This window comes from Penaeus monodon, chromosome 3 (assembly GCF_015228065.2).
Source record: "Penaeus monodon isolate SGIC_2016 chromosome 3, NSTDA_Pmon_1, whole genome shotgun sequence".
Lineage (NCBI taxonomy): Eukaryota > Metazoa > Arthropoda > Malacostraca > Decapoda > Penaeidae > Penaeus > Penaeus monodon.
In genome coordinates, this window is record NC_051388.1 from 4384980 (window position 1) to 4392479 (window position 7500).

General features: G+C 36.1%; 1 pseudogene; it reads right to left on the reverse strand.

Moving 5' to 3' along the window:
- Positions 1–2531: 2531 nt before the first annotated feature.
- Positions 2532–7500, reverse strand: part of LOC119590852 — a 6800-nt pseudogene continuing 1831 nt past the window's right edge.

The following is a 7500-nucleotide window of genomic DNA, read 5'->3' on the forward strand; positions in this document are numbered from 1 at the left end:
TATCTCAAATAAAAGGCTTCAAAGAGGAGGCCCTTAATCAGATAACAGGCCTTCAACATAGGCCCCTTATTAGAAACAGGGACTACTTTTTTAATTAGGTTTTCATTTTTCTTTTTTTTTTTCTTCTTTTAAGTTGAAATTTTATTTTAAGTTAAACAAACTATTCAGCAGTGCTAAATATTTCATATGATACTCATATTTTTTCAAAAATATACATATTTGATAATCTTCTAGCAGGGCCCATCAAGCTTAGGGGGCTCTAGGCTGCAGCTTATACTAGCTTTCAGGATAATCTGGCCCTACATACACACTCATCCATATGTGCACATGCACACACACACACACACACAAACAAACAAACAAACAAACAAACAAACAAACAACACACACACACACACACACACACACACAACACACACACACACACACACAACACACACACACAACACACACACACACACACACACACACACACACACACACACACACACACATATTAAATTCACATACACAAACATGAATGAGAAAATACTCAGCTGTGTTGATACAATGGTAGAAAAAAACACAAGAAATAGATTAACTAAAGGATATGTGTTGAAATCCTCCTGGATTTCATCTTTAGGTCTGTGAAGGTAGATAATAGGAAAATACCAGGAAGGACTGCCTGACACTTCATCCTTTTACCATTACCTTTCATCATATACCCTTCTTGTATTCCTTTGCTTCTCCTGTCCTTCATATATAGCCTCTTCCTTCTGGAAGTATGAACAAAAATAAAATCCAGAAAGATTTCAAAACTGTTGTCGCCATCTGTCTAAATCTGTCTAGTGTTATTTCCTACCATACACATTCATATTAATATAAGTATAAATAGATAAATTTTGAACAAATTACGCAGATAATGCTGTCACACTTATGATTTATTGATTCTATTGCTTCTGAGAGTGTTACATAGTGTAAACCTCTGGGAATGTAAGTCTAATGTACAAGTGCAGGTTAGTGAGAGACAAAAGCATGTCAGAAACATAAGAGGCTTTTCACTGGTGACTTGCTCTCTCTTTTTCTAAGAGCTCAGTTCAGTTCTAAAAAGACAATTTATTTCTTTGAAGATTTTTTTTTTAATGGGTTATCCTTCCCTTCTGGATACTTGTATTATCAATGTTTATCTTCAGATTTCTTTATCAAACATTGTCCATTTAATATTGAAATAGAACAGTTCAAATTATTGAGTCATTAATTACCGAGGTCGATATGCAAACTTTCAAGAATGGTGGATTTATCTACATCATAAACTGATTAACTATACAAGCTGATTCCCTTTAGAAAATATAAATTATATATGAGGGTAACCCAATACAAATGATTCACACCGTATTCTGTATTAAAATGTACTCATTCAAGTTCAAGCTTCACATATATCAGGTGCTCCTTTTAACCCGAAGCTTAAAAATTGTCTTTTACACTGTCCATTTTACAGAAAATATTGCCAATCAGCCATTATTGATACCATTTCAGAGTAACATTAGAATGCTCTGTCAGAGGGTACTAGATGGAGTCATTTCCATTAACTCAAAATACAAATCATGCCAGTAGTTCACTTCAGATGATTTTTATTTGTTCGATCGACAGTTTTGGCTTTTCCAACTGAAGGAAGTCATGTAATTAAAGAATTCTTAACTGTTGTGTTATGTGTAAATAAAGTAATAAACAAACCATTGATTCATTGCCCAACAAAGCAAAAAAGATAGTAAATAGTATTACTGAGTACTGCCCCTTCAGTATTAATATTGACACTTTTTCTTGTAAAAACTATATGAACTATTTGATTAACTGATTAAACTACAAAATTGTCTGACAAACATGAACTAATTGTGGAGAAAGCAACAGTGCAATTTTCTCTCCATCACCTGTCTTGGTTTCCATGTTAAATATGATTTTTTCTTCTTTAATCTCATGTTGGACAACACAGCTGATAAACAGAATATGAAAAAAAAAAAAATTGTTTGCATGTGGCATTCACTCAATGATAAATAATAAATAATAAATTTAAATAATAAACACGATTATTACTGTAGAGTAATTTTGTGACACTCAACAGTTCCTTTTCAAAGGAATCTTGATTTTAATATATTATTGGTCCTCATTTGACTGCAATGTCAAGTACCAATCTAATACAAAATACAAAATGAGTTACTCTCTTGTCATATAGAGTTTATTCATATATTGGTTAAGAAAGATGAGAATAATAATCAAGGCCTCATAAATTATATATTCTCTTTGATACTGATTTGTTTATTCAGCCATGGCTTTTAAGGATACAGTATTGTTATACTGTAACTAATGGAAAGACAGAGATAAAGGTAGCAATACAATAAACCAGGGAATGCAGAATAACAAAACAAGGCATTCATTTGTATAAAATATCTTACTATAAGCCTTTGGTCCTGAACAAAGGAGAAAGAAATAAACCCTGATCACTTAACAGTTTTATTAAGATACCAACATCAGGTCAACAAACTCAACTCTTTAGCCGAGACTCCCTCACATTATAAAATATCCTACCTATAAATCTCCTATGTGCTCTTACAGTCACGGCTCTATTTCTTCGGGAAACATGTTCTCTAAGTCATCACCATCATCGTCATCATCATCTCCATCACCCCATCAGAAGTGAGGTAGGGAACCTTGCTCTTCCTTCGTTCCAGGTGTGATGCAAGGTTTCTTTTTCTTCTGAGGGAGGCTGAGCTAGTAGATAACTCAGCATGTACTCATTGTGTGTACAACTGTAATGGTTTAAACAAATTTATATATTAGAATATAGAGATATGAATAATAATGTTCATTAACCCATTGCCGACGGGTGGCATGTACACACATGCCATGGCATGGCGGGACCATCTGCCGGGGGCATGTACGCACATGCCATGGTGTATCCATGAACATGCCATGAGTTTTTTTTTTTTTACAATCACGGCAAAAGATTATTTTTTGCCACTGAAAGTGTGATTATGTCGGTTTTAAACATTTCTCATTTTTACCATCAAAAAAAAAAAAACACAACAAACCGACGATTTCAACTCCGTGATGCCACACACTGCTTATTTTATTCGGACTATAGACTGAATAATAATCAACTATGGAGTCTATATAACAACAAAAAGTATCCTTCAGTCTCGATTTATCAGGAAGTTTGGCAAGTAGAGACTTTAGAAAATAATGAAAACTGAAAATGCAACATATCTTCGTAGTATTACGAAAGAAACGGCATGGGATGCTGGTATTTGGCATGAGTGGTCGCACATGATCGGGCGACGATATAAGCCCCGGCAGGCGAGGCCTGGGCCCTCTATGAATACTACCCCGTCAGAAATGGGTTAAGACAAAAAATATATTTTCTTTAATGATTGCATCAACTTTCATGACATAAGAAAATATTAATGTAATAAAAGAGTAGAATGCAGCTACTTGCAGAAAGTCTTTGAATTCATCAATTATATATTATATTTTCAGCTTTTTACATAAAACAAAAATATATTAATGTCCCTTTTAAACCGTAAAATTAAAGAATAGTAAAATCCCCATCCAACGTACACTTTACTGAGGTTGCTGTGGTGAGTTGAGAGGGACTTCTGCAAGGCATTCAGGGTGCTCATGATCTGTGGTGCACGGGTCTTGAGGACCTGGCCATGGCGCGTGACCAGTTCTGTGGCCCAGCGGGAATAGAGACCAACATGTGGGGTCGTTTCCAGACTCTCAGCCACAAACTGCAGGAGGCTCTCAACATACAACTGCACCAGGTCATTCACTACTAATGTCACTGTGGGGAGGAGTGGATTTGGAATTGTGACTATCAACACCATCATTTACTATCATTATCTTTATTATCAATATTATCATTATTATCATTTTTACTATCATTATCCTTAATATCATTATTATGGGGAGAAGGAGGAGATAGTAGAAGTAGAGGAGGAGGAAAAGAAGGAGGAGGAGGAAAAGGAGGAGGAGGAGGAAAAGGAAGAGGAGGAAAAGGAGGAGGAGGAGGAAAAGAAGGAGGAGGAGGAAAAGGAGGAGGAGGAAAAGGAAAAGAAGGAGGAGGAGGAAAAGGAAAAGAAGGAGGAGTAGGCAAAGGAAAAGGAGGAGGAGGAGGAGGAGGAAAGGAAAGGAGGAGGAGGAGGAAAAGGAAAAGGAGGAGGAGGAGGAAAAGGAAAGGAGGAGGAGGAGGAAAAGGAGGAGGAGGAGGAGGAGGAGGAGGAAGAGGAAAAGGAGGAAGGATGAGGGGAAAAGGAGGCAGAAAGGAGGAGGAGGAAGAAGAAAAAAAGAAGAAGAAAAAGAAGAAGAAGAAAAAGAAGAAGAAAAAGAGGAAGAAGAAGAAAAAGAGGAAGAGGAAGAAGAAGGAGAAGGAAAAGATGGAGAAGGAAAATGAAGATGAAAAGCAGAAGGAGTACAAGAAACCCAGAAAATGAAAGGTGAAAGGAAAAGGCAAAAGATGAATACTTACCACAGTTTAATGGGATGCTCTCCAGGACCTCTTGCTTGAGGGAATTAATGTTCAGTCTCAAGGCCATCATCAGTGCTAGAAAGACAATTATTCACCAAGAAATCAATAAAAATTAGCTAAATCTAAAAATTAAACAATAATAACAATCATAAAATACAGTTAGAAAACAAACATAAATCCTAATATAATGAAAGGACAAACAAAATCACAGCAAAATTAAAAAATAAAAAAATATATAAATAAAAAATATATATAAAATATAGATATACCACTAACTCACCTGTGGAATAATCTTCTTCCTTGAGCTTATGCTTGACAGCGGAAGGTGTGTTGGAGACGTCGAGGTTAAGAGGATCGAAGAGCCAGTCAGTGTCAAGTGAATAGACAAGTAGGCCTTCACTCGTACAAGCTGCCCAGCTGCGACCTTTTGAGAAGGAAATAATATATAAGTATGGTGAGCATTGTTGTGTGGTTGAAGATGACTTGCCATGCTAAAAGGGAAGGTGATAAAAAATGAAAAATAAAATCTTCCCAAAATTAAGGAAAAGGGTAAACAGGTGAGTTATTAGAACTAGTAACTGACTTTGCCAACAAGCACTTGGGGAAAATTTTACACAGAAACAGAATTAATAAATCAAAATCACATCGAATGTGGTATGTATGCACATATACTATCTTAGTATCATTAGGTTAATAGTATTATAAAAAACATTTTTCCCAAAAAGTTCAAGGAATTAGTTAAAGTAATGCAGGGCCTACTAATTGATTCCATGGTGCCTTAGTACCTATACAGCCATGTGTGTGATACAAAACTCACAAGAAACTACACATGAACTTGTTGCCAGTAAGTTGAAGAAGTAAGTAAATACTATGCAAGTTAAAATCACAAAAATACCAAAACTTCTTACCTGTAGGAGAAAAAGTCAAGGAAGTGACTCGAAATCTCTGGCAAGAAGTTCCTCTTGGACATGTCCCCCTTTCGGCCCCGGCCAACTTGATATCATCTGCTGGTCGTGTCCACGGTGTTCAACCTCCGCCAGGTTGGTTCCACCCTTGGTTATCCTTTTGCGATTCAGTATATCCAAGAGTGATGAAGGAAAAATGTGAGATAATATACAAACCCCACAACAGGCCCATGCATGAATAGATGTATAGGGAAAGGCATATATGCTCAATGGCAGACAAATCTTTTATATATTTACATGAATTTGCATTTTTTCTTATTTTCTTTCTAGACAAAGGTTAATTAAAGTATTTCATATATACAATTATCTACTTCTGCAAAATAATAGATACACAAATTTTCAATACAAGAAAAATTAACTTATAGATATTGAAAAATGGTCATGGGCACCCAGATAATTACACTCATGGCATCAAAACTTTTGTTCTTGTCACTTGGAAACTTTTTGATAAGAATTCTCCTCAATGCTGTATATGGGAAAACATGCTTTCTCTGTCCTCCAGCAATCAAAATATTTTCCATCCGAAGAATAGCACAATGTTTGGGGAAGGCTCTGTTTAAAAGGAGACAAATCTTTTAATGATTGCTGTGTAGTAAGAACAAACTATATTTGAAAATGACTCTGATATCAAGAAAAAAAAGCAATATTCCTCAAAGAATATCTAATCTAATCTCTTTCACATAGCTTCCATCAATATAAAACCCTAATTTGAAAGATGTTGTTCCTCTCTACTTACTTTGACTCTAGATTCTTCTTTGCTGTGACTTTATCTTTTGCTGACGCCAGCACCAAGGGCAGACTGTCCAACAATGTTCCCTTCTTGACGGCCAGTAGCTGGATTCAGCATTGTGATCTGTCCATCAATCGTCTCGACAGCTACCTTTTTCCCATCTGGCCTGAATGCTACACAAAGTCCTTGAATAGAAGATCATAACAGTGGCTAGTAAAAAATGTGTGCCTATAGACAAAGCCCACTGACAATGATTTCTATCTCCCTAAATCATACCAATAATAAAATGATTCCCATAAAAGAATCTCAACTTTAAGTTAGGACAGTGATCCTCTCCATCCTACGGCAATTACATGACTTTACTGTACACGTTTCACAGCACTTCCTGTTCCAGTACACAAAGCTAGCTTCTAACAATTATAGCCTCAGGAATTGACACATCCAGCACCTCCCATCAGCTGACATATGATATTCTCCCTGACTGAGTATCATTGTGGCATCCCAAACTTCACTGTGCCGTCCCAGGCTGTCGATACCATCATTGTGCTTCCTGGTTTTTTGGAGAACTGCACACTAACAACTGGTCCCGTGTGGCCACCTAAACCAGATAGAGGAGGAGAGAGGAGTGAAAAGGTGAACCTGAAAGATCTGGCCAATGACGAAGACAATAACAAAAACTAAAATAGTGCTAAATAGTGTTTAACTTTAAAGGAGAAACTGGCGAAAAAGGTATGGCTAAGAATACCGTAAGATTAATATTCAGGAATACAATTCCACAAAAATTATATTCCAAACAATGAAAATAAACAAGTGCTTTCTCTCCCTACATGCAAGCTTCAATACACCACAATTACCTTAACAACTTCCCTAACTTGGAGTGGACCACAAGGAAATAATCATGTTTATCTGCCTCCTGCAGTATAAGTTCTCCACTACTGTCAACAGGACGCAGGTGAATTGTGGTTGGACGTGGGAGTCAAGGTCTTGCAGTTTCTGTACCTAATCAGATCAAGGCTCGTACAGTTCCTGCAATAAGAACAATACATAACTAAATAGAGAAAATGCAATAAAATCATTTAAGTTATAATAATATTAACAAACTTCACAATCATTGCCAGCCAGCATCAAAAAATTCTTAAATTATTTATCTGCAATTCCAACTGCACAACCTCATTCAATATCTGTAACAAATCTAGTAGTTTTGAAATCCTTTATACATATACATAAAAAAGGTATTGCATATTGTACTTTGACTTTTAGTAAAATAACTCCTCTTTCTCACTGTGCCATAAACTGCCATAAGC